We start from the raw sequence: 26,798 nt of genomic DNA on the forward strand, positions 1-26,798 counted from the left end.
GTGAATAATTACTGTCATTTCTTCATCCAGCCTTCTACTGACAGGCATTCACTTTATTTCTTGGTCCTACCCCGCCTTCCACTATAACAGTGCTGCAGTAAACATCCTTGTACATACATCCTTTCCAATGACATTTTTATTTCGATGGATTAGATCCCCAGGAGTGGGATTGCTCAGTTGAAGGGTATATGTATTTTAAAATTTCAGTCAGTGTTGCCAGTTGGCTTTCTAAAAATGCTATAACGAGTTACATTTTCTCCAACAGTTCATGAGTCTACTGTTTCCCCACATCTACTCCAGCAATAGGTGTTAGTATTATTTCTAGTTTTTGCCAGTTTGATGGGGATAAAATTAAATCTCATAGTTACTTTAGTTTCAAGTTCCTCTACAACTAGTGAGCTTGTGCACTTTCCTTGTATCCTTTGGCCATTTGGATTTGTACCATGTCCTGCCTCGTCTTATCCTTTGCTTGACTCCAATCCTCTTCATTCAATTCTTATTAGTTTGTAAGAGCTCTTTGCATATGATAGATATTCGCCTTTCTTTGTCATCTGTGTTGCAAAAAATTTCATAATCAAATTTTTTGTCTTTATGTTGACTTTGTGAATGACGTCTGTTGCCATGAAAGTAATTTTGTGGAATAAAATGTCTTTCTTTTTAAATATGATTTTCTTGATTTTTTAATGTTCGAGACGGCTCTTGTCATCTTTGCATTTTCTTTCAAGATATTTATTATTATTATTATTTGGCTGTTAACTCTTTAATCCATCTGGGGTTTATTTATGTATATAATGTAAAATCAGGTTTCAACTTTCTTATGAAAGCTAGCTGTTGTGTAAGTTTCATTAAGTAAACCATTACTCCTTTTGCAACTGCACTGAAATGCCATCTCTGCCACATATTGGATTCTCATGGCTATGTTGATCTAGTTCTGATCGCGCCGTTCTGTTTCACTGATCTGTGTATTGCTTCCTTGCCAGCAGCATTTGGATTTGCTTATAGAGGCCTTAATATGTTCTGATCTCTAATAAGCCAGTTTCTTCCCCAATATTCTTCTCTTCCATACGATCTGGTTATTGCTGTGTCTTCATTCTTCTACACGAACTTTGAAATTATTTTATTCAGTGGTGTCTTAGTCGCCACTGGATCTCAGCAACTTACATGGAGTCAAACATTCACTTGGAGAAAGGAGATATTTGTTGAATGTTGTTGCTGTTCTTTTCCTTCCCTAATGTGTCCTATCTCTCTTCTGCCAGGACTAGAAGAGGTATCGAATAGTAATATTCAGACCAAGAGTAGTTAACATGAACATGTGTACAGAGTGGACAAGTATAACTAAATAGAGAAAGCTTCAGAGATATTGAGACTCTGGAAGGTTGTCATATTTGAGACCCTTGAAGCAAAGAGGTAAGTCCTTCCTGTATTCGACACCTATTTCTTGAACACCTATTGTATACTAGACCTTATTTTAGGTTTGGAGATATAGTGGTGGCCAAAGCCGAGACAAACTTGATATTTAAGGTGTGACAGTGGTATTATGTTCATTATTTTTCGGTGGGATCATGATACTGTGATTATGCTTAAAATAAAGAGTCCCTAGGGGTCTTTTAGAGATAATACTGAAATATTTACAGTTAAAATGATATGAAGTCTAGAGTTTGTTTCTAAATAAGTTAAGGGCAGGAGAAAAAGGATGGAAATATAGATGAAACAAGATTGGCGGTGAATTGATAATTATAGAAGCTCAGTGATGGTATAATAGGGATTTATTATACTATTCTCTCTACTTTTATTTATATTTGAAAGATTTCATAATAAAAAGTTTTAAAAATGCATTCAGAACTTATCATTTTAGGCATTGTTCTAATTGCCTTACATCTATTAATTCATCAAGTCCTCAAAATAGCCCTGTCTTAGATCAGCTTGAACTGCTATAGCAAAATACCATGAACTGGGAGGCTTAAACGACAGACATTTATTTCTCACAAATTCAGGAGGCTGGGAGGTTCAAGATCAAGGTGCCGGCAGATTTGGTTCCTGTTGAGAACCCTGTCTTGGAGACGGCCACCTTTTCACTGTGGCCTCACAGTGCAGAGAGAGAGAGACAGTGTGGGAAGTGGGCTGTGATCTGGGGCAATAAAGATACACACACACACACACACACACATCATTATTTCATACATCAGGAAGGGCTATGGAAGATATAAAATAAGATTGTATGGGAGAGAAAGACTGTTAGTGGGAGAAGGTGGGACTGAGGATACAGGGGGTGCGGACCTCCTTCAGTGAGGATGAAGATGGGGAGACTGCGTGGAGATCTGGGCCAGGTGTTCAAGCAGAGGGACTGGCAAATGCAGACTCTGAGATCAAAATAGGTCGGTGGGGCTGGAGCCCACCCGATGAGGACAAGGGCCGTATAAGCAAAGCGGCGGACCAGATCTTACTGCAGACGGTAGTAAAACAGTGTTTATAGGTTCAAACAAAAGAACTAAGATATCTCAGTAAGAGCAAAATGATTTATTAGCTCAATGATCATTTAAATACATTTTCCCACATTTTGCCGTGCTAAGTTCATCTATAACAGAAGAATAATTTAATTCCAAAGGCAAATTAACCGCTCTTTGCCTTGTCCCAAAGTCACCCATTTTTGATTTTTTTTTTGCATAACTTGATTCAATTTTTTCTGCTCTTGCCACATTTTCTCCAGCTCCTACACACGTTTTTGGATGGTTATAACATTATTATCTTATTATTAGTCACTAACTGGGGAAAATTTACTTTTCCAATTGATCTATGCTGCTTATAAAATGCCAAATCCACCGGGAGCAGAGGAAGCAAGTGGTTAGTGACTTCTGACAGCCAGTGTAGACAGAAAACTGTGTGTTTTCTGGGGACCAGGGTGGACCAGGCATTGATGACCTCTGATGAGTTGAATTTACTCATGGCCCAAAGGTCCAAATGTCAGAGGAGCATCCACAATGCAGATTCTCAAAGGCATAGGTGGTGGTAACTGCTTGCATCAAACTCATATTGTGCGTGCTTAATATTTTGCATGGTCCCTCCTAGTTTGTATTTGTAGGTATCTGACAATGTCAGATGGATTCTGTAGACAATGTCAATGGATTCTGTAGATAAAATGCACCCAAGCACAGTGTTTCCCTTGAAAAATGGCTGGCGATACAAGCACATATGTAGCGTAGCCTTCACCTACCACAAGACAGGCGGAGAGGGAAATGGACAAGGAACTGTCTGCTGGGGGGTCTGAGGGAATTTCTCCTGGTGTTGGAGGAAAGCATGCTGGAGGAACTTCAGGCGGGATGAGGGAGGCAGATGGGAATGGAAAGGTGGATTTTATGAACTGTCCCTGCAGGTGATGTGTCCCTTTATAGTGTTGGAGAAACATAATCAAGGCACTTAAGTCCTCTTGAGCTTTTGGTTGTTGCATTGATTCTTTGACTCTAACACCTCTTTGTGGCCTGGACCACATGGGTCACGGCTTTAACAAGGCTACAGGGCTAAAAGGAGAGTATGCTATGCTAGGGGAAGCTGCTCTGAAAAGATGGTAGATTGGCCAAAGATTTGGTGAAAGGTCGTGCCAAACTATAAATTTAGACATTAGAATTTGTCTTTTGGTTTTGGGTGTTAGGCAAAAAAGCCAGAAGGAATAAACAGCTCTAGATAGAGAGTCAAGAGACCTACATATTGTCTTTGCTTCACTAGATGGTTCCTTCCTTCTTTCAATAGATAATTGAGTGAGTGGTGCTGTCTGCGAGGTCTGAGCAAGGTGCTAGGCATATAAAGATAAATTGTTCATCTTTGTGGGTAATTTTAAGCTGCGTGTTTTTTTTTTTTTTTTCTGGCCGTGCCATGCAGCATGTGGAGATCTTAGTTCCCCAAACAGGGATCAAACTGGTGCCCCATGCCATGGAAGCACAGAGTCTTAACCACTAGACTGCCAGGGCGGATAGGAGCTTAACAGACAGAGATGAAAGGAAGGGGGTGTTAGGCAGAGACATAGAGGCTTAAAATGGCAAGCAGTCTTCCAAAAGCAGAAAGCGGGTTAATGACCTCAAATCTAAGATATGTGTGGTTGGGAAAAAATGTGATAAATTTCCCTATTGTTGGCATTAAGGATGTCTCCATTTCAACTTTTTTTTTTTTTTTTTTTTTTTTTTTGCGGTACATGGGCCTCTCACTGTTGTGGCGTCTCCCATTGCGGAGCGCAGGCTCAGTAGCCATGGCTCACAGACCCAGCCGCTCCACGGCATGTGGGATCTTCCCGGACCGGGGCATGAACCCGTGTCCCCTACATCGGCAGGCAGACTCTCAACCACTGCGCCACCAGGGAAGCCCCGCGTCTCTATTTTAAATGATTATAAATAACACTGAGGCGAACATCTTAGTGCATAAATGGTTTCTGGGTTTTGTCTTAGGATAGATTCCTAGAAGTGAAAATCCCAGTGAATTTCAGTGGGAAAGTAACCTGGTAGGCTCTGCCCTGCGACTCTGGCCAAAGCAGTGGTCCTTCTGGGTTTCTGTTTCCCCATGTCTCAGAACATAGACCCCAGGAGCAAAAATGGCTTTCTAGCTCTCACATTCAGACTTCTAATGGCATCATCATGAATGCCATGGTGAAAAAGGTCTGGAGGGGAGGAGGGAGGAGGTGGCAGAAAGCCTCTCATCGGGCCCTGGACCTTAGCAGCAGGTGGCCACTGACTTTATCTGTGCTCATTGGTCCATCCAACAAACATTAAAAAAAAATTTTTTTTTTTTTTGGCCATGCTGCGAGGCATGTGGGATCTCCTGACCAGGGATCGAACCTACGTCCCCTGCAGTGGAAGCACGGAGTCCTAAGCACTGGACCACCAGGGAAGTCCTGCAACAAACATTTATATAAGCACTTACCATGTGCCGGGCATGTGCTATGGAGCATGTATTCTCTCTGCTTAGTCTATTCCCACATTTCGCTTCCTCATAGTGAATTCTATGGAACCGGATGTTAACCAGGGTGTGAAAATGAAAATGACAGCCGGAGGGTTCTGTGGCAAATCAAGTTCGAGAACCTGCATTAAAGGGCACTGGACAGGCTCCAGGGGCTGCAGGACTTTTTGCCCTGAAGATCTCCAAGAGAGGGATGTGGAATGTGGGTGTCAGTGTCATGTGACCACAGGACTCTTTTTGTGGAAACTTCTGGGGCTTCCTTAACGTCTCCTGAATACACATTTTCCTCCCCATCCTGCTGCCACCATCTGTTGTGGGTACCTCCCTGTCTTGCTGGCTCTGCCATAGCCCCGTTCCTGGTCTGAAGCCCACCTCCAGGGGAAGCGGAGTCAGGATTCCGAAACTCATGTCCTTTGCTTGAGCCGTACACTGTCCCCCCAGGCAGAAAACGTAGAGAAGCCACATTCTCTGGGCTGCTCCCCCCACACCAGCCAGAGGTTAAGGGGGCTTCCTTGGAGTAAGCAGGCCGATCTGAGTCTGGGATCACCATGCCCTAGTGGTGTGACCTTGGCAAAGTTGCATCACTCACCAGGTCTCAGTTTGCCTATCTGTCAAATGGAGGGGACTGTGCCATTTCCTTGAGTGGTGTTGTTGCAGGGATAGAATGAGAGAAAGCATAGATAGCATTTAGCAGGGCAAATGGTACTCATAATCATCATTATTAGCTCATTTAATAATAACTCTTACAGCTGGAGATACAAGGGACCCCAAAGACACTCCCCGGTGTCTTTGATCTCAAAATTGGAATAGTTATATCATCTCTCTCTCTCACAGGCCAGGTCCACACTTGGGGGCATTTTCTTGACATCATGAAAGGTACAATGCAGTAGCTCCCTGGGGTTTGCAGAAGCACTAATGGCTGGCACAGGTGTAGCATCTCACAGCGTACAAAGCCCTTTATTCTACGCAGAACACATCTCTCCCTCACACCCCTCTGGTTCTTTACAGTGTATACATCATGAAGTGTCTGCTGGGGTTTTGGGATGCTGACCCTTGACACAGATGAGGACACGGAGGCTGAGCCAGTCACACTTGGGCCCTGCCTCTGGGGTGGCCCTGGGGGGAGTGGTCTGCTTCTGACTCCACTCCAGTCCCCTGGGCTCTGCCTCCTGGCTCTCCCTCTGTGTTCTGCAGAAGATGGTGTCTTCCTGAATGAGGTTCGGGAATGCTGCTACTGTTCAATGAGCTAATGGCGAAATTGGAAACTCAAAGCTGGTAGCAGAGGGAGAAAAAAAAGACGAGCTTTGATTCATGGTCAGGAGGAACAGTGAATGGGGAAGGCTCATCCTGCAGTCATCAGAGGAAACGCCTGAGTGGCACATCCTTCCAGCATAGTCCCTTCCAGAGAGATGAAGGTCATGCTAATGGAGACCTCAGCCAGCCTGTTAGCAACCGGAGCTGGACCAGGGAGCTGAGGGTTTGTTATCACAGGGGTCTCCAGAGCAGGCTGTCTAAACTGCTGGCAGGAGCCAGCCACAAAATAGGGGATCGCAAAATAAAAACACCTGTAAGTTTCTTCCTTCCTTCCTTCCTTCCTTCCTTCCTTCCTTCCTTCCTTCCTTCCTTCCTTTCTTTCTTTTTCTTTCTTTCCTCTTTCTTTCTCCCTTTCTCCCTTTCTTCTCTCTCTCTCTCTCTCTCTCTCTTTCTTTCTCTCATTGCACCAGGTCTTAGTTGCGGCTCCAGGGCTCTGTAGTTGTGTCTCACAGGCTCCTTAGTTGCAGCTTGTGAACTCTTAGTTGCAGCATGCATGTGGGTTCTAGTTCGCTGACCAGGGATCGAACCTGGGCCCCCTGCATTGAAACTTGGTTATAAAATTTCTTTAGACCTTCAGACAGGTGAACTTTTCTGTAAACATACTTTGTGATATGAAAGCAACTAGGCTGCAGTGAGAAAACCTCCCAATCACCAATTTTTTGGTTGACACATCAGTTTCCCAAATTAAGGGAGGCTTCCTCTGTACTGGGAGGATGGCAAGAAAGTTCCCCAGCCTGAAATAGGGCGATGACAGTAATTAATAAAGCCGCTTTGTGTGAGGAGCTTCAGTTTGCCAGGTAAACTGACAAAGTTGTATTTTTTTTCTAATAACTGCTCCCACTCTGCTCGACTGAGCTTCACCTTTCTTGCTGGTTTCCTTCAGGACACCTCAGGCCGATCCCATGACTTTCCAATCTCTTTTTTATTGAAAAGAACAATTTCATTTTGGTTAGTAAGGCTCAATCCTGTTCATTCTAAATTGTCGATCTCATAGGAAACTCGGTGCTGCCCCCGGGGTTGCATGTGTTTGTACGTGTGTGTGTGCATGACTGTGCCCGTGTGTGTTCACGTGCGTGCGCGCCTGTGCATGTGTGCGTTGTCTGGAGTCAGGTCCAGGAGGAAGTTGCCTTGTCATGTGATTGCATCTGGTAAGTGGGCTGTGCCCACCTGGGTGGCTCAGACCTGCTGCTCCCTCAGCAGACAGCCCTGTGTCAGAGATGGTGAGTTTGCTACACACCTCCAACCATGGTTTTGCCTGTATTTCTGCCCTATACACAGTAGCTGTGAGGCCGGTACCCAAGGGCAGGCTCTCTAGAGAGCAGGTGCTGGTCGGATGTATCTCAGACTCAGACTCGCCCTCTTTTTCTCGGTTCTCCCTGGCAGGTAGGAGTCCGCTTCAGAGCTCTGACTCCCAGGGCCCTTGATCTTGGGAATGGGCTAGCGCACTGACTTAAATCCTTGCCACCTACTCTGATGTCCATTCAAGCCACTGGGTGCCCACGAGTCTTTGCCACACCAGGCAGTGGGCACCCTCTGCTCTGCCCTGCCATCTCCTCTGTCCCTTTCTCCATACGCTGGGGGGTTGTCAAACCTGGAGGCATGGGATGCGTTGCAGTTTCAATGGCTCAGAACAGTCAGGGGAGGAGACTTACTTGCCTGGCGAGGGGGGCGGATGAGGCCGTTTCAGGCACTCCTGGTCTTGTAGAGAGGCAGCTGTACCCGCACTCTTCACTCCACCCCCAGACTTCTTCCCTGCATTTCTCGCTGGGAAACGCTGCCCTATCGGCTCGTGTCTCCTGCCCCTGGGGCTATGGGAAGTCTGAGGACTCCAAGAATCAAACCTTCTTTGAGCTGGCCCTGCAGGATTTAGTCACAATGGTTGTTTGGAGCGCATTGGAGGGAGGGCACGTGGGTTGGGGAGTCCTAGACTCGTGGCATCTGTTACACGCAGCCCTGTTTACTGAGCACCCAGGCGGCGCCAGGCACTTGATAAGCATTATCTGTTGGTGCTTCTCACGCCCCTCACGGTGGGTTTACTATCCCCATTTTACAGGTGAGGAGACCAAGGCTCAGACGTGAAATGGCTTGCCCAAACTGGCATGGGCAGCGTGTGGCAGAAGCGATATTTGCACCCAGGTCCGCCTGTCTTTAAAGCCCAGAAGTGGTAGGTATGGGTTATTTGGGGCCACACAGAATCGATTCCCCATTCTCTGGTCACAGCACCCTGATTTCTTCGGGGGCACTTACCTCTTCCCCATTGGGTACAGTCTTGGGGGCACCGTCAATTCAGCTGCCCCTGACCCCCCCCTTAGATGCACGACCCCAACTCAACTCTATGGGACCCTCTGTCCAGGCCTTGAGTCTAGAACAGAGAGATGCGGAGACAAACATCCCCCCCCCCCAAAAAAAAAAGCAACAGACAAATGATGAAGAGGAGCTGGAGCCTGTTTACTCCAGCACTGGTCTGATGAGCTGTTAAGTAGCTCAGGCCTCCCGGTTCATGGAAGCTTTGCAGTTCCTGCGCTTTTCCAGACCCTAGTTCACCTAACGGTTCAGCGAACTAGCCAACGTCTTTTTTTTTTTTTTTTTTTTTTTTTAAAACATCTTTATTGGAGTATAACTGTTTTACAATGGTATGTTAGTTTCTGCTTTATAACAAAGTGAATCAGTCTTTCCACTAAATCCCCTCCACTCGCATTTTTTAAAAAACTTTTTATTTTATATCGGAGTGTAGTTGATTAACAATGATGTTAGTGTCAGATGTACAGCAAAGTGATTCCGTTATACATGTATCCCTTCTTTTTCAAATTCTTTTCCCATTTAGGTTGTTAGAGAATGTTGAGCAGAGTTCCTTGTGCTGTGCAGTAGCTCCTTGTTGGTTATTCACTTTAAATACAGCAGGACTCCCCTTTTTATTTGCCCTAGTCAGTCACAGTTGGTTTCCATAATCCTGTCTGGTACCCTAAGCGTGGTGGTGTTGGGGGGGGGCTTGCTCTTTGCCTGATGGGACCCCTCTATTTTCTGTGTCTCAGTGAGCTCTGACTTATAAAGCACTCAGGACACGGGGCCTGGTGCAGCCTGGCACTCAGCGAACGACCACTGCCCTTATTATTACTGTTCTCCTCTTAGACTCTGGTTCACAGCCGGGATCCAAGCAGGGTGTGTGGCCACACCTGGCCCTCCCAGGCCTTGGGGCTGTTGGGGAGCCTCCTGAGGCCTGAACTGACAGATCTTGGTTCAGTTCCTACCAGGCAGAGGCTCGTGTCACATCAGATGGCCGCTCACCACAGCTGGCACTAATGGACCGTGTTATGGCGTGGCAGTGGGCTCAGGTGGTTGGCGGGTGGCATGTTGGTGGGAAGCCATCCCTGCCGCTGTGTTCCAGGGGCCTTAGGGTGGGGGCCGACCGTCTTGTCCCCCAGCTCTGTGGGCTCTCACGAATAGGCAGGCGGGGCCTCAGCCGGGAGGGGCCAGACTCACCATTCTCCTCGTCACCAACATCACCACCAGCGTGGTTATTAAGAGCAACAATCGTGATTATTCTGTGCACCTACTATGTGCCTTTATGAGTGTAAGGACAACTCTAGTCGTAGAAGTAACAGCAACATATGTTGTCATAGTTACTCTTCCCAGAACTCCTATGAGGAGACGTACACCCATAATTTGGATGAGTAAGTTGAGGCTGAGGGATGTTGCTAGGGAGACGTGGAAGGTGATTGGTTTCCACCCAGGGTCTCTCCTTCAACAGTGACTGTGCCTGGCTTCTTCTGATTTCCTTCAAGGCACACAGAGAAGTATTTGATCCTTCCAGAGACAACAGTTTGATCTACATGAGAAATATACACACTCCTCCTATTAATACAGTTTTGATTCTGCTCCTTGTAAAAAACTTATCCTGACTCTGAGACACTAATGGGGACCTCACCTCCCCCCTGGACTACGTCTGGATACTTTGGGGACAAACGGTGTTACCCTTACCAATGCCCTCTATCCATGGGCGACGCTACCTCCAGTTGGAGCCCCCTCCTGTACTCTGGACACTTCCCTCCCACAGGCTTCTCCTCGCCACTGGGATATCTGGCAGACACCTCAAACTCCACACATCCTAACCCCGGGTCTCCTCCATCCCCAACCCTGCCTCTCCTGCAGCTCCCTCCACCTGACTCCTGGTGTCTCCAGCCTTCCTGTGCTCCATCCATAAGCCCTGGAGTCATCGCTGGCTCCAGTCTCTCTTAGACCCCGCATCGAGTCCATTAGGAAATCCTATATTCAGAATCGATCACTTCTCTCTGCTTTCACCCTGGTTGAACCACCATCCTCTCCTGCTTGGATCATTCTTTTAGCTTCCTAACTGATCTTCCTGTTTCCATCCTGGCTCTACCTCCATCTGTCCCCAACACAGTAGCTGGAATGATCCTTTGAAGACATAAGTCAGACTGTGTCATCTCTCTGCCTGAGCCTGGGTGCTGACTTCCCATTCCACTCTGGGTAAAATCAAAGGTTTGACGTGGCCTCCAGGGCCGCTGACCTGGCCTACTATCTCACAGTCCCCTGCTGTGCTCTCTTCTCAGCCAGACGGGGGCCCCTTTGCTGTCCCCCAGCATGCGTAGTAGGCACATTCCCGCCTTCAGGCCTTTGCACTGGCTCCTCACATACACACATAGCTCACCCCTCACCTCTTTTGCATCTCTGCTGGACAACCCCTTTCCTCGCTGGCCACTCTAAGCTCGCATCACCCACAGCCCACACCCTCAAATCTCAATCCCACTCACCCTGTCCTACTTTGTCTCGGTTTCATTGCAAGTATCACCCTCCGACACCTTACGCAATTTACTTAAGGGGAGTTAAGATTGCCATTTATTGGGCTTCCCTGGTGGCGCAGTGGTTGAGAATCCGCCTGCCGATGCAGGAGACACGGGTTCGTGCCCTGGTCCGGGAGGATCCCACATGCCGCGGAGCAACTAAGCCCGTGAGCCATGGCCGCCAGGCCTGTGCGTCCGGAGCCTGTGCTCCGCAACGGGAGAGGCCACAACAGTGAGAGGCCCGCGTACCACAAAAAAAAAAAAAAAAAAAAAAAGATTGCCATTTATTGTCTGACTCCTGAGACCAGCCTGTCAACTTCTCGGGGGTGAAGTTCTTTGCCTGTTTTACTCACCCACAAGCTTCTGGAACACAGCTTGGCTCAGAGTGGACCCTCTATGATGAATCCCTATAGTTTTCCTCTGATCCTCAACTTTCTCCCTAAAACTGGGGACTGGAGAGCGTAAGTTCATTCCACTGGACAGGATATTGTTAAAATCTCCAGGAAACAAAGTGGTTTTCTGCAGGGAAGGTTGATGACCTGGCCTCTGCCCCCACTTCCAGGCTCATCTCATCTACTCTGGTTTTCACTTTTTTAGGCTCCTCCAAGGTCAAAGTCCTTGTAGGCTCCTGCTCTGCCATACCTCAGGGCCTTTGCACATGCAGTGCCTCTTTCTGCCCGGTGGACTCCTGGGTGTCATTCAAAGTCCTGGTTAGGTGTTACCTCTTTCCCAAGGTCCTTTATTACCCTCCCACCCTCCTAAGTCCTGAGAGACTCCTTCCTCCCTCCAAATGACTTCTGTACCTCGAGTGCGTTTCTCAGTGCGGGAGTCGCGCTATGTCCTGATGTCATGTCCATTGTACCATCAGACCGTGTGGTCCTTGAGGGTGGAGGCTGGGCTCTGGTCCTGTGTCTCTGGCCCAGGGTCTGGCACGTGGCAGTAGCCTGGTCAGTGTTAGTTTACTGCGAACGATGGAGCAAATCTGACACAAGCCAGGAGAGGACAAAAACAGTTCTGAAGGCCCTTTCAAGGTCACCAGCTGGCAGGGGATGAACGATGTCTTATTTTTTGATCATTTATTTATACTCTACTTTCAGGTGGGATTTGAGGCAGCCTGAGATGAAAGGCACAGATATGGCTAAAACAAAGCCTGCATCTCGAATGACACATCCCTTTCATACAACTGCCTCTTCCTCGCTGGTGTGTAAACGTGCCCCAGTCTTAACAAGAGCACCCCCAAGCCCCCTGCCACTCTATCACCCTCTGCGGCAGCTACCATTTTCAAGCCAGGCTTTCAACAATTGTCTCCATTCAGACTCATTTCCTCATCCTTCCACTAAGCTGCTCTCAGCCAGGACAGCAGCTACCTCTATGTCACCAACTCCACTGGACAGCTTTCGGACCTCAATCACTGGCGCTCTGGGTAGCACTGGACTTTTTGATGTCTCTTCTATTCTAGAACCCCTTGCTTCTCTCAGCTTACGTGCTACCACCCCCTCGAGGTTTCCTTCTACCTCTCGCTTTCTCCGTCCCAGCCTCCCTTGCAGATGGCTCATGTTCTGCACATCCCATAAACATCTGTGCCCCCCAGGACCCCTCCCTGACCCCCTCTCTGCTCACCTACCCACTCTCCCTGAGCAGCTCTCTATTCCTTTGACTGCAGTTGCTAGTGGGATTCGCTGGGGGTAATTCTACAAACAGATAAACCCCCAAACCTCAGTGGCTTAGCGCAGAGAACATGTTTTACTTGCTTTACTTGCATAGAGTCCATTCAGCAGCGAGGAGGGGGAGCTCTGCTCCCCTGGTCATGCAGGGACACTGGCTCTTTTCACCTGGCTGTCACTGACCCTGGCTCTGTGTTCGAGAGGCGAGAGGCGGGGAGGGGAGAATGTGCCTCTGGGCAGGGGTGGGGGTGGGGAGAGAGGGAGGGTGTGGTGTCATGGACCAGGGGTGTGAGGTGGAGCACGGGGCAAGTCAGGAGGCTCTGAGCCCCTGACCCAGCCTGTCCCCGTAGACTCTGTGGAGAGGCTCTGTAGAAGCGTGGAATCATTGCGTCCTGATGAGGAAGTCCCCTGTGGGCAGGGACGGCCTTCCTGTTTTCATATGCTGCTCACATTTCTTGGGCCTGGGAAAGACCTGGCAGTTGGCTGAACCCGGGAGTTGGGCATGTGGTTAGGAGGAGATGGAATCTGGAACCAGCCATGGGTGGCTTGCTGCTGGGGACTGCGCAGGGACATCCTGGCCAGAGGGCAGCTGTACGACGGGCTCCTCCTCTATGAATTCACGACCAGAGCGTGGGGACTCACCCAGAGGACTGACTCAGCCTTCCCGCCGGTGCTCAGAGCCTGTGCTGGGCGTGCGGCGTGGCCGATTGTCAAATCCATCACCCAGGCTCAGTGGCATGACAGTGGGCATGTGTCACCGGCTCTTGAAGCCAGGCAGGCTGGACCCTCCGTCCTCTTCAAAGGAAAGGGGATCTGACAATCTGACATCAATTGAGCACCTACTGTGTGCCAGACCTTCTCCTAAGTGCTTTACATCCATTATCATTGAATTCTCAAAAGAGCCCTGGAAGGAAGGGCAGGTCATCATCCCTATCTCACAGGTTAAACCAAGACTTAGGAAGACTTAGGAAGCTTAACATATGAAAATAACAAAGAGGGTGCCCAAAGATTGCACATTGCAAAGGCCCAACAGCTGCTTTTTGAACTCTCAATTGGCACACGCCTAACTCTTTGATAGAAAGGAAAGGGGTGTGGACGGCATGGGAATAACTGGGCCTACAATCCAGAGTCCAGCACTCACTAGATGTGTCATGTTGTATGACCATCATTTTAACCCCTTGAAGACTCAGTTTTCTCATCTGTCAAATGGGTACAATAATGCTGCTCTCCCAGGGGCAAGTGAAAGAGATTTACAAACTGTAAAGGTCTGAGTATTTTCTTTATTTAAGCTGCTGTCATCTCCTGCTTAGATGTTTCTTAGGGGTCTTCTCTTTTTTGCTCTCACTCCTTCCTCTGCAGCGTCTTCTCTGCACAGCAGCCAGAGGATTTTTGTTTTTTGAAACAGAAATCAGTTCATGTCAAGTACTTGCTTAAAATCTCTAGCTAGGCTCACATACATCCCCAGTACCCCGTGTGACGTGGCCCTTCCTGTCCCCCCAAGGCCCACCTCTTGTCACTGCCCTTGCCTTTAGCTCTCTCTCTTTTCAGCTCCCTGGCCATGTTTCAATTCTTTCACCATACTATGCTCTTTCCTGCCCCTGGGCCTTTGCACATGCTCACGTCTCAACCTGGAACATACTTTTCTTATGCTCGTCACCTGGGCAACACCAGCTCTTCCTTATGACTGCAACAGAAACTTTCTCAGGGATGATTTTTTCTGCCTTCTCTCTAAATTAGGTCCCCTGATTTTTCTCTCTTGCAGCACTCTGTATGTCTCCTTCACCCTGTATAATCTGTCATAGTGTTTTTACTTGTGTATGTGGTTTGGTTTTTCTGGAAGTCTCTCCAGAGACTGCGTGAGGACAGGCATCTTGTCTGCTCTGCCCACCATCGTATCCTTGTCCCCCTGCTCGGTGCCGGGCACACAATGGGCACTCGACAGTTAAACAAATGAAGATGTTTCCTGCCGTTTCCCCAAGATGCCCGAAACTGCCCGTTCCAGTCCTGTGCTGGAAAGAGCCGAGGAGATGGAATCATGCAGTTGTCAACCAGGAGTAGTTCTAGAGCTCTTTTCAGATCTCTAATCTCATTTAGCTCAGCCCTCAGGACATTTAAACCTTGATTGCATCATCTATAAAATGATAGTCACTTGGGCTGCCTCTTAGGCTGGGAGGTTAGATGTGGTAAGGTATGGAAGTACCTGGTACAGTGAAGTTATAAATAAAATGTTGCTTCTTCCCCATTTTACAAACGTCCTTGATGGCTCTGGGGGTGATAGCTCTAATTTGCAGACGAGGATGCTGAGGACCAAAGAAGTTAAGCAGTTAGCCCAAGAACACAGCAGCAGAGCTGGGCACAAGGGTTCTCTGTGCTTCCTGTGAGATCAGGCCGGCTCCTTCACCTGCCAGCCATCGGAGGAGGTCCTCCTGCACTCCCAGGCCCCAAGGAGAAGAGGAAGAGCCCCTCTGGTTCCAAAAGAGCAGCCCGCCCATCTCCCTCTCCTGCCACCGGGCCAGGTCCCCTCCTGCATCTTCCAGAGACGGCACTGCGGCCACCTCTGCAGAGCCGGCCCCAGATGACGAGGTTCTCCTCTCCCTGGGACCACTGGGACACTGCTCAGCAAGTGACCTATATTAATCTCAAGTGCTATTCGACGTCCTGGTCCCCTCCCACCCAGCATGCGGCCCCACCCTGCAGAAACACCTCGATCTATCCAAGGACGTTGTAAAAATAAAACGATCACCACCTGGCCCTCCGGGAACCTCGACTTTACAGCATGTCCTGCTCCGAGGCAGATGGCATTTACAACCCAGTTTGAGGAAGAGAAGAAAGAGGAGAAAATGCAGGGAGGAGCTGGGACGGGGAGAGAGTGAGGCAGATGCTCACGCATTTAAAAGGGCGAGGGTGGAGGAGAGGAGAGGGATGGGTGAGAAAGGGGCCAAAACGGGGGAGAAGACAAATTAGCAAGAGAGATTCAAGGGTGATAACAGGGTTAGAGGGACTAAAATGTTGAAAAGGACAAAAGGAAGTCCTAGAAAGGACAGTAAGTGGATGGAATAGAGAAGAGACAGAGTCCTGGAAGAAGAAAGTTGCTGGAAGAGGAAGAATCGGATGAAGGGGACAAAGAAAGGAAAAAGTGGATGAAATAGACCACCCGCTGGATAGGATTGGCTGTTTGCTGGAAATAGAGAACATGAAACAGAACAAGAGTGTACAAAACCTCAAGGCTAGAGAGCTGGGGAGGAAGGGCTGGTCAACAAGACAGGAAGGAAGTTCGAGCAGGTCTGGGGCAGTTGGCTCTTTAGGCAGAGTGAGTAGACCAGCCTCTGCGATCTGGGCGATGCTGTGGACCAGCCCCTGAGAGCTGGGCAGGGCTGGAGCCCAGCCCAGGCCTGTCCGGCCCACAGTGTCTGGCTCCTCCACGGCCTCTTTCCCAGACTCGCTGTCTGCCCCATCCTGCCCGACGTCACCAGCCCAGGGAGTCCTACTGTTGGTTGCCCAAGTGCTATCTGCCCTCTGAGCCCCACGTCACAACTATGGGCTCGATGTCTCTCTTCTTCAACCTTCACACATTGGATCTTGTGCAGCCAAGGGCTCTGTCTGGGAATTTATAGTCTCTTCTGGGTCCATCCTGGAGTTTGTCTCCACATGTGCATAAAAACACGCAGCTCACTCAGAGTTATGGTCCTTCTCTCTCCCTTTCCTTCCTTTATTTATTTATTATAATTTTTTAAAAAATTATTTGTTTAATTTATTTATTTGGCTACACCAGGTCTTTGTTGCAGCACGCGGGATCTTCGTTGCTGCATGTGGGATCTTTAGTTGCGGCATGTGGGATCTAGTTCCCTGACCAGGGATTGAACCTGGGTCCCCTGCGTTGGGAGTTCAGAGTCTTAACCACTGGACCACCAGGGAAGTTTCTCCTTCATTTATTTAGTTGACGAGTATTAACTGAGCACCTAGTTTGTGCCAGGCCTTTTCCGTGAATGAGGCCCACAAAATCCCTGCCCTGTGCCACTTCTAGTTCCTTCTTTCTCCCTCTTCCTTCCTCCCATCTTTGCCGCTTCCCTTCTTTTTTGTCCTGATTCTTTTTTTTAGAAAAATAAATTTATTTTATTTATTTTTGGCTGCATTGGGTCTCCACTGCTGCGCGTGGGCTCTCTCCAGTTGCGGCAAGCGGGGGCTACTCTTTGTTGCGGTGCGCAGGCTTCTCATTGCAGTGGCTTCTCTTGTTGCGGAGCATGGGCTCTAGGCACGTGGGCTTCAGTAGTCGTAGCACAGGGCTCAGTAGTCGTGGCTCGCGGGCTCTAGAGCGCAGGCTCAGCGGTTGTGCCGCACCGGCTTAGTTGCTCCGTGGCATGTGGGATCTTCCCGGACCAGGGCTCGAACCCGTGTCCCCTGCATTGGCAGGCGGATTCTTAACCACTGCGCCACCAGGGAAGCCCTGCCCTGATTCTTATATTCACCCCCAGGTGCATCAGTTTTTTTGCTGCATTAAAAATCACCCCAAATCTAGTGGGGGGGATGTGTGTCAAACAAAAACAATCATTAATTATTATTATTATCATCTGTCATGGTTCTGGGGGTGACTGGGCTTGGCTTCGTAGTTCCCTCCTGGGGTCTCATGGGGTCACAGTCAAATGGTGGCTGGGTTGCAGCTGGAGGCCTTCGGAAGGCCTCCTCTCTCGTATGGCTGGGGACTGGGACCTCACCTGGAGCTGGCAGCCAGCATGCCTGTACTTGGCCTCTCCACGTGGCTTGGGCTTCCTCACAGCATGGTGACTGGGTTCTAAGAAGTTGTTTTGCCTTTAATAACCTATCTTCAGAAGTCACATAGTGTCACTCATGTTGTTCTCTATTGGCAATAGTGTTAGAGTCTAAGGCAGTCACAAAAGTCCGTCCAGGTTTAGGGGGAGGGGACACAGACCCCCCACCTCTTGGTAGAGGAGTTGGCTGATCGGCTGTAGGAAGATCACGTGGGAGGATCTTTGGAAAATACAATGTGCCATCATGTACCCTCTGGCCAGAATGATTCATAACAACTCACGTTCCTCACTGTTATGTTGAGCTGAGTCACCCCACCTGGAAAATTCATATGTTGAAATCCTAACACCCAGTACACCAGAATGTAACTGTTTGGAGATGGGAGTCTCTAAAGATATGATTATGTCGAAGTGAGGTCATTAGGGTGGGCCTTAATCCAATAGGACTTGACCAGTGTCCTTATAAGAATAGGAAATTTGGACACAAACCCATGCAGAAGGAAGACAATGTGAAGACAAACAGTGACAAGACTGCTATCCATAAGCCAAGGAGAGAGGCCAGGAACAGATCCTTCCCTCATGGCCCTCGGAAGATCTTGATCTTGGACTTCTAGCCTCCAGAACTGTGAGGAAGTAAATTTCTGTTGTTTAAGCCCCTCAGTCTGTGACTTTGTTAAGGCAGCCCTATAGCAAACTGATACATACCTCCACATGCAAAGTATATTTATTCTCCTCTCCCAAGACCTTGTCATCTAAATCAGGTGCAGGTAGGGACATGTCTCCATAGGTGGAATTCCTTGGGTACAAATCCTTGAGCACCACTCCTCTCAATAAGAAGATCTGTGAGCTAAAGAAACAAGTTCTCTGCCCTCTGCCCCACAGGCAGCAAACAAAGGTGACACAGGCATAGGACAACCATCATAGACACTCCCACTAAAAGAAGGGATGCAGGAGGCACACAGCAGTCACTGGACCATAGCAATTCTGAAATCCATCTGGGAACATGTTGCCAATTCCTTGATTAGCGCTCAGTCCACCTACCTGAGAATGATTCTTGTGGCTCTTGACGCTGCCCTCTAGGTTCTTGCTACTTTTCTCTGAGACATTCTTGTATTTCCTTAAGAAATGACCAGGGTCTGCAGCTGAGTAATTTTCTTAGCCTGCCTCCTACCCATAGAGATTTGAGGGTCTAAAGATCTCTCTTTTCATTCGGTGCTCTCTCTGTCCCACTCATTCATAGCCCAAACAATTCCTTCCAAAGTTTTGTGGGTTTCCTATGAAACAATTTGTAATTCATTCCATTTGACAAAAGGCACACCCACAAATTTCTTTTTTACTTTGGGCTCCTGGCAAGGCTGCCCTTGAAATTCTTCAAATTTCAATTATTGAATAGAAAGGGTCTATAGCATATGCTGTTAAGATCCTCAGAAGGACTTTGTGGGTTTGAGAGGGTCTATGAGGCACTCGAAATTTTTCTCAAGTCTTAAAAAAAGACTTCATAGTCACACCTCGGATTCATGTTTACACCCTTTTCCTGATAGTGGCTTTGATCTTTGCCTGGGTGTCATTTCTTCTCTTGAGAACTATTTGTCATGTGGATAGATTGGGAATGAGAGAAGTTTTCAAACCCAGAAAGTCCTGGCTCCTTTACATTGAATAGTCTGTTCTTTGGCTTCTCTTATTGACAGAGGCAGGATTTGCACCCAGGACTCTCTGTTTGAAAAGCCTGCACTCTTGTTGAGAAACTCTGTTGCCGCTTTGAACACTGGGCCACCCAGGGACTTCATTAAGTCCTAAAGGAAGGGTGGGTCAAAGCAGGTGGGAGAAGGAAGGGCATGTGAGGCAGGGGTACCACATAAACAGAGGCACAGAAAAGGGGGAAACACACAGTGTGGAGGCAACAGCAAGGCTCCAAGAGTGTGATTGCTTTCTATCCCTCTCCCCTTAGCTTTATCTCCAAACAACCAGTTCCTCCTTCTCAATCCCTTGGGACCACTTTTCTTTCTTTCTTTTTCTTTCTTTTTTTTTTTTTTAAAGAGAAGTTCTTCTTATTTTATTTTATTTTATTTCGGCTGCACTGCGTGGCTTGTGGGATCTTAATTCCCTGACCAGGGATTTAACCCGGGCCCTTGGCAGTGAAAGCGTGGAGTCCTAACTACTGGACCGCCAGGGAATTCCCTTGGGACCGCTTTTTATGTTCCTTTTGCAGCACAAAAGTGCTGTGATATCCTCCACACTCCACTCTTCAATGAGTTGGCTCACAGGGGTCCCGTCCTCCCTAAGAAAGCCCTTCCTCATCTTGCCAGCCTGGAGAGTGCCTTACTCCCCTGTCAAAGACAAAGATGAGTGCCACCTCCTCTGTGAAGCTTTCCATGTTCGTTAGCATTTGCTGTCTGTTACAAATACACCCCAGAACCACAGTGGTCAACACACAAGAGTTTATTTTTCGCTCAGAGCACAGTTGAATCAAAGTTGGCTGGGGTGAGGTAGGTGAGCTCTGTTCCACACAGCTATGGGGGGGGGGGTCCAGTTCCTTTGTCCAGTGGCTCTACCATCCTCTAAGACAGGCTGGCAGACGAGGACCTGTTTTTGTAAATAAAGTTTTATTGAGACACAGCCATGTCCACTAGCTACATAGCTGCCGTAGAGACTGGATGGCCCACAAAACTTAAAATGTTTGCCCTCTGGCCTTCACAGAAACATTTGCTGACGCTTGCTCTGGGCTGTAGGCCTATGAAGGGGGTGTGGAAGATCTGGGGGGAGGTTTCTACGGGCCAGGCCTGGAAGCGCTGCACCTCACGTCCTCCCACATTCCACTGGTGACAGCTAGTCACATGACCCCACCGAACTGCAAGGAAACTGGGGAATGTAGTCTTTCTGGTGCTCAGGAGGAAGATGAAGCAGGGTTGGCTTGGCACACAGCCTTGTCCCTCTACACCTTTCCTACTCCGCTTTGCTCCCTGCACGAATGCCCCCCACCCCCATGGGAAGGGAAGATCCGGAGGGCTGGGACAGTGCCTGTTTTGTTTAGCACCACCTGCCCTGTGCTCAGCACAGAATAGGTGTTCTAGGGACAGTTACTGAAGAAAGGAATGCATCTGTCTTTCATGCACGCTCCCAGAGCTCTTCGTAAATACCTCTGATCTGGCACTGACATCCTTGTGTTTTACTCATTCTGCGCCTGTTTCCCCACTCAGATTCCTCCCTCTACTCCACCAGTTTGTTTTGGGGCATCTCCTGTGCAGGAACCCTGTGCTAGGCCCAGGGGTTGTCTCTGTGAACAAAACAGACTCAGCCTGTGTCCTCAGGGAGTTTGCAGTCCAACGGGAGAGACCAGCAATGAGCAGAGAATCAGAGAATCGCAAACAGTCGTGCAAATAAATTTAAAGCGACAACAGAAATTAAACCCCTTGAAAGAAAGGGGCGGAGTAGGTGCTCTGAGCACATCTAAGGGAGAACCCGATCTAATCCAGTGGTCAGGGAAGGCTTCCCTGAGGAGGCGACATTTGGGCTGAGACCTGAAGCAAGGCAGATGTTAACCAAGTGGAGAGAGGATGAGCAGAGAAGAGTGTGCTAGGCACGGGGAGCAGCCTGGACAAAGGCCCTGAGGTCAGAGAGAGTTTTATGTCAGTCGTGACAACAACGATAATGACATTATTATTATAGCTCAGACTGAGTACCTACTATGTGCCAGACACTGTATTAAGCACTTTATAAGTATTATGTCAGTTAATTTGCACAATGCTATGAGAGAGATATTCCCAATTGCAGAAGCCATGAATGCCCTGCCTGTATCCTTTCTGCCCACCCCAGGGGTCCTCTAAGGACAGTGCTCATATTTGCTGGCAGCTTCTGTTGGCTGGAAGTACCAGGGAGTCTACACTTCTCAGGACTGCCCTCGCCAATAACTGATGGGAATTGGAGGATAAATATCCCGGCTTCCTCCCCATTAGTGGGCGATTCTGAGGCAGCTTGACACTGACTCTCAGGAGCCCCAGGTGATTGGACGCCCCATGCCGCAGGGGTACCGCCATCAGTGTGCACCTCCTCAGATTTTCTCCCACCCTGTCTCGCTCCCCCTCCCCACACTGTGCTTCCGAGGTCGCCTCGAAAATAACTATTGGCTCCTGAACACTTGTCTCCAGGACTGTTTTTGGAGCAACAAAAACTAACACACTATTAAGTACCCCATTTAATAGGTGAAGAAACTGAGGCACGGAAGAGTTGTAAACACAGAATTGAAAAAAAGTCTTTGAAACTAAAACACCAACAGTGGTGTGTGTATGTGTGTGTGTGTGTCTGAGATGGGACAAGATGGGACAAGGTGAGATGGGTGTGCAGGCCAGAACAAGGATTTGGGTCATTAACTTAGGGACATAGGAGGCCTTTGAAGGGCTTTATGCAGATGGGGTGACATGTTCTGATTGATGCCGCGACAGTGTCACCATGGTGACCGAGGCAAACCAGGATTAGAGGGGCTCGAGCAGATGGAAGGGGAGGGGTGGGGTCTCTGGCAGTCATTCGGGGGGCACTCATCGGTCTCTGGAGCTCTGGGGTCACCCTGAAGGCCAGGGAGTATCTGGGCGTCAGAGGGGCTTTGTTCCCTGCACCCAGCCTTCATCTCTCACAGGGAGTCACACACTTGGTGCCTCAGCTCCACCCCTCCCCAGGCCCCTGTCCCACCCTCTTAGGTCACAGAGTCCCTCCTTGCCCCCGACCCCCGACGCCTCTGTCAGGGAGGGTCTGGGCTGGAGCCTGGCGCCCCTACAGGCTGGCCAGTGCTGGCAGCTGCAGAGGAAAGGCCAGCCGGGCCTACTGACCGGGCAGGCCCCGGAGGCCAGCACATGGCCAGCCTGGTGCCGGCTCTTTCTGCCCCAGTGCCCTGCCTGGCCTGCGCCTAGCTGAGCAGACGGTCTTGGAAATGAGCGTTGTCTGAATGGGGTCAGGAGGCTCTGCCGGTCCCATCTTGTCTGTCTCTGCCTCCGCTGGGCTCCGCTGCCCTTGCTGCTGTCCTGGGGAAGCCAACAAGCTCGGCTGCCCAGGGGTACCGTGCAGCACGGTGAGGTGTGATGTGACATGGCCCAGATGCCCAGCAGTCCTGGGTGTTCGAGACGTGGATCCCAGGGGCTCTGGGGCAGCTGACGCAGGACTGGAGGGTGGGAGGTTGGCGGGAGAGTGTGGGGGGAGGGGCGGGGTGCGGGCCACCCTACAGATGCCTCAGGGAGTTCATGACCCTCAGCGGGTGGCTTGTGGTGGCAGCAGGACGTCCCTTGGGGCAGTCAAGGGAACTCAGGTTTGCTGAGGCCTTACTGTGCGCCCGGTCCTCAGTGAGTGTGACCCTGGACTCTTACCCGCCCCTCTCCAACACTTCATACCCTCTACCTCTGCCCTTCCTGGGGGGCCTTTCCCCAGCTCCCAGAGCTCACAGTGTTTATTATGTGGGTTTTTCTCGCAAGGTCTCCAGGACAGCTGCTTCCCTGCCGGCCTGTCCTCAAACTTTCCTAGCCACGGTGTCCTTCCTGGGTACCTGTTCGCCTACCGGGGCTGCTTCTTGGTGACAAAAAGAGCACAGGTTCTATGTGGGTTCCACCTTCTGGCTGAACTTGAGTCACTGGCTTTATCTCTCTGAACCTCAGTTTCCTCACCTGTAAAATGAGCCAAACCATGCCCACCTGGAAAGGTGGTTGTGAGGATTAAGAGAGATGAAGGATGTGAGATGCCAGGTACAGAGGAGGTGCTGGCTGGGGGCTCCTCTGCACCACCACCCCCCCAGTGGCTGGCTGTGGGGCTGGGACAAGTCATTTCACCTCCCTGGGCCTTGATTTTCTTGGCCCTCAAATGCGCATGCCCTGCCCTCTCACAGGGAGGGTGGGAGGGAAGGGAGGGCGACGTGGTGTGTGAGCTGCCTGGGCTGTGCGCTGGAGCAACTTGAGCCTGTCTTATCTTCCCATCTATGCAATGGGAGCTTTGGGTCGATGAAGGTGCCTCCCCACCCCGCCCAGTTATAGTCTGGGAGTCTCGGAGCCTCCCCTGATCCATGTGGTTCTCTCTGTCTCTCATCTCTAAGGCTCAGCGGAGTCCTCCCTCAGGCCTGATTTTGCAGCTTGTGCATGGACCTGGTGCTGGATCAGTCCTGTGTGGAGAGCCAGGGCTGACCGTGCCATAAAGGAAAGAGTGGGTACCACTACCTTAGCTCAAGGCCCATATCTGAGCATCTGTTCCATATCTGGTGTCTTCGATTCTCTTGGGGGTGAGAGTCCCCCCATGTGGAAACCCTGGGAGAGTGAGGGCCGAGAAGTAAGCTCTGCTGAGATGTGCTAGGGGATTGGGGCTGCTGTTCCTCTCTGCCTCAGGACCTTTGAACATGCTGCTCCCTCTGGCTGACACACAATTTCCCTGTTTCACGCCCAGCTCCTACCCCTTCATATCCCTTCATATTTCAATGGAGAGGCTTTTGCTGGACAACCTTCTCCCCAACCTAAAATAGGCCTCCTTTGTAGTCTTGTTCAGAGGGCTCTGGTCTTTTCCTTTAAGCAGCTTTTACAAATACGTGTTTATAAACTTGCTATTGCCTCTCTCCCCCACTAGACTGTATGAGGCAAGGAGAGGGGCCTAACATCTCCTGTTCAGCCTTGAAGACCCTGCACCGAGAGCAAGGCCTGGCACATGGTTGGTACTCAGAAGGCCAGGGCTGATTGAGATGCATCAGCTCTGTGCCCAGAGCGGTTGTTAAGCCCTTCTCGCATGCCTGCTGGGCATGGAGAACCAAAGAAGTTAGAACAGTGAATACTCTTAGGGATCATTAGTCCAACCTTGTCATCACATACGCCCCAGGGGCAAAGTCCAGTGCAGGGAAGAGGTGGACTTGAACCCAGGTCTCCTGGCGCCCTCCACCCTGGTCCAGTCTCTCTCCAGTCTTCTCTGGGTCATGGCTGGCCATTTCCCAGGGTTCACGCATAGGAGACCCAGGCCTCCCAGTCCCAGAGCTCCTTTGGATGAAGGATCGCGGGGCAGCAGACTCAACTTCATCCTGGGATTACCCAGGGTGGGGACCACACGGCAACAATAATAGTAAAGCCTGAACAGGTATTGTTCCAACGTGGGCTGAGCGTTTTGTAAGTACCGCCATATTGTGAATCCTTGGCTACCACCCGAGGGAGGTGATGTTCCAGGGCCTGGAGCAGTGAAGTGACTTGCCCAGGGTCACTCTGTGACACAGTGCCTGAGGGGACCCCTGAACCCAGAGCCGTGTGACTCCAGAGCCTAGAACACCGTGTGCAGGCGCACGGCTCCACGCTCTGCTTCTCGGAGTTGTTACCTCCTCTGCTTGTTAGAAGAGGGAGCTGTTAGAACAGCTGAAGGAAGCCTGATGGGAGGGACCCCAGCTTCCCCAAGACGTATCCTGAGGGTCACAGATCCCCGAAAGCAGCTGTAGGCATTCCTGGAAATCTGCCTTCAGAACCAAGGTCACAGGCCTGGGGAAACCTCGGCTGTGAAACTGGAACGTTGCCTCAGCCTCCTGGTTTGTTGTGTGAAGGTTGAGTGAGAGGAAACGAGCTTGAAGGGGACTGGGGGGATCCTGGCACCAAGCGGGGCTCACGGGGCTGTCTCCTCACCAGGCTCTCCTCTCGGCTCCAGAGCCCCAGCACCCTTGGGCAAGGGAGCTGCTTTGTTGGGATCCATGGTGAGGTACGAGGTAGGGGACAAAAAAGGCTCACAGGGCTTCCCTGGTGGCGCAGTGGTTGAGGGTCCGCCTGCCGATGCAGGGGACACGGGTTCGTGCCCCGGTCCGGGAAGATCCCACATGCCGTGGGGGGGCTGGGCCCGTGAGCCATGGCCGCTGAGCCTGCGCGTCTGGAGCCTGTGCTCCGCGACGGGAGAGGCCACAACAGTGAGAGGCCCGCGTACCACAAAAAAAAAAAAAAAAAAGGCTCACAGGTGCCGAGAAGGCAGCCCAAGGTCATGGAAAGAGACCTGAGTGCGAGGAAAGACAGGTTCAAGACTTGACTCCTGCCAGCCAGGAGGTCATGTCACATTCATGTGAAGTTGGGTGCAAAACATCCGCTTCAAAGTGTGGGCACACAAAATAAAATTGAGATGTATGTGAATGGCCGATAGTTGTTCAGGAAGCTGTTTCTTGATCTTTGCTTGAAAACATCCTTCGATATCAGCAAGAATACACCATGACCTGGACCCTGCAGGCTCTTAATTTAACTACCGTCTTAGAAATGATGCAGCACCTGAGGAAGTTCTGGACCATGAACTCACCGCAGTCCTTATGTTAGGATGCTCAATGCTTACAGTTGGAAGAGCTTTGTCACTGAAGCTTGGCTAATGCTGGCCCTTGGACGAGTCCTCCTTCTAGCGCTTGTGCTCGACGTGGGAAGAACATAGTGCAAACGGGAGGGGGAGAGTCAAAGGCAAGCAAAGCATCATGACCTCCACCTACTGAGCAAAACTCCAATGTAAACCCAGGCTGCAAGAACTAGAACCAGCCTCAAATGTATCTTAATTTTAGTTCCTCTTCTCAAACCTGAAATAGATTGTAGGTTTTAAGCTACAGCAAAAATGAAGGAGAAACAAGGTAAGGGCCTACTACTTCCTTGCCCTCCTCCCCCGGCCCTTAGCAAGGGCAAGAACAGAAAGTCCCCCCTGCCCAGCACACCCTTTGGGGATGGAGATCCTTGGCCCAAGCTGAATTCTGTAACCTTCAGAACAGGGTCCCTGGATTGTGTGCACATGGAGCTCTTTCTTGGGATTTTCGGAAAAGAGACAAGCTTCAAGCACAGCTGGGCTGCAGCTTTGCTTTTTCTTTCCTTTTTCTTTTTTTTTTTTTTTCCCACCTTCAGCCGTGGCAGCCTGTTCCTGATTTCTCTGGAAAGGCAGCTCCTAATTAGAATGGATCGAAGAGTCTTTGCTCTAGCTTTGTTCTCCGTCTCGATTGAATCGTTGCTTTAGGACTTAATCTGGTGCAGTCACCAGTGGGCTGGGACACTTGGGTCTCCGAGCTGCCCTCAGGCACGGGAGGGCTGGTGCCTGGAGGAGCTCTCTGCATCCTCTCTCTCTTCTTTCCCCCCTTTCCTCCCCACCTGCTTTCTCTCCCCTTAATTTCCTTTCATTAACAACCCAAAGCCATCCAGGGTGCCAGTCCCTGCTGGTGGGAGTGTAAATTGGTACAATTTCTCTGGAGGGCAATTTGTCAAATGCTATTAAAAGCCTTTAAAAAAAGTGCATAGGCTTTGACCTGGAAAGTCCCCTTCTAGGAATTTGTCCTGTAGAAATAATTGGACAGGGGTCTGCGAATATGTGCAAAA

The 26,798-nt window shown here is 49.7% G+C and overlaps 1 long non-coding RNA gene across 2 annotated transcripts in view; it reads left to right on the forward strand.

Moving 5' to 3' along the window:
• The window catches only part of LOC136792297 (uncharacterized), a 57,203-nt gene that overhangs the window by 13,157 nt on the left and 17,248 nt on the right, over positions 1–26,798 (forward strand). For both annotated transcript variants that reach the window (XR_010835928.1, XR_010835929.1), the window contains exons 3-4: positions 1,257–1,407; positions 8,309–8,419. This is a non-coding gene — a long non-coding RNA (uncharacterized lncRNA). The remainder of the gene's footprint in view (positions 1–1,256; positions 1,408–8,308; positions 8,420–26,798) is intronic.

This window comes from Kogia breviceps, chromosome 12 (assembly GCF_026419965.1).
Source record: "Kogia breviceps isolate mKogBre1 chromosome 12, mKogBre1 haplotype 1, whole genome shotgun sequence".
Taxonomy (NCBI): Eukaryota; Metazoa; Chordata; class Mammalia; order Artiodactyla; family Physeteridae; genus Kogia; species Kogia breviceps.